Here is a 955-nt window from a genome sequence, read left to right as displayed (position 1 = left end):
AGAAAATCCAATATATATCTGGTGATATCTCGGGTGCTATCAGAGATAGCGCAATAAACCAAAGTGAATTATCTGCAGGAGGCCCTGGCGCATGAATCTGTGCAGCGGGAACGACCTCGGACCACCAGGGGCCGAGAAAACGACCGTCTCATGGGGCCGGACACTCAGGGTCAGTGAAAAATCCAATATATATCTGGTGATATCTCGGGTGCTATTACAGATAGCGCAATAAATCAAAGTGCATTGTCTGTAGGAGGCCCTGGCGCATGAATCTGTGCAGCGGGAACGACCTTGGACCACCAGGGTCCGAGAAAACCACCGTCTCATGGGGCCGCACCCTCAGGGTCAGAGAAAAATCCAATATATACCTGGTGATATCTCGGGTGCTATTACAGATAGCGCAATAAATCAAAGTGCATTGTCTGTAGGAGGCCCTGGCGCATGAATCTGTGCAGCGGGAACGACCTCGGAGCACCAGGGGCGAGACAACCACCTTCTCATGGGGCCGGACACTCAGGGTCAGGGAAAAATCCAATATATATCTGGTGATATCTCGGGTCCTATTACAGATAGCGCATTAAATCAAAGTGCATTACCTGTAGGAGGCCCTGGCGCATGAATCTGTGCAGCGGGAACGTCCTCGGACCTCCAGGGGCCGAGAAAACCACAGACTCATGGGGCCGGACACTCAGGGTCAGGGGAAAATCCAATATAGATCTGGTAATATCTCGGGTGCTATTACAGATACCGCAATAAATCAAAGTGCATTGTCTGTAGGAGACCCTGGCGCATGAACCTGTGCAGCGGGAACGACCTCGGACCACCAGGGGCCGAGAAAACCACAGTCTCATGGGGCCGGACACTCAGGGTCAGGGGAAAATCCAATATATATCTGGTGATATCTCGGGTGCTATTAGAGATAGCGCAATAAATCAAAGTGCATTGTCTGTAGGAG

Source organism: Nomia melanderi, unplaced genomic scaffold (genome assembly GCF_051020985.1).
Source record: "Nomia melanderi isolate GNS246 unplaced genomic scaffold, iyNomMela1 scaffold0014, whole genome shotgun sequence".
NCBI classification, from domain to species: domain Eukaryota; kingdom Metazoa; phylum Arthropoda; class Insecta; order Hymenoptera; family Halictidae; genus Nomia; species Nomia melanderi.
The sequence above is the reverse complement of the archived record's forward strand: the minus strand, read 5'-3'. Positions refer to the sequence as shown.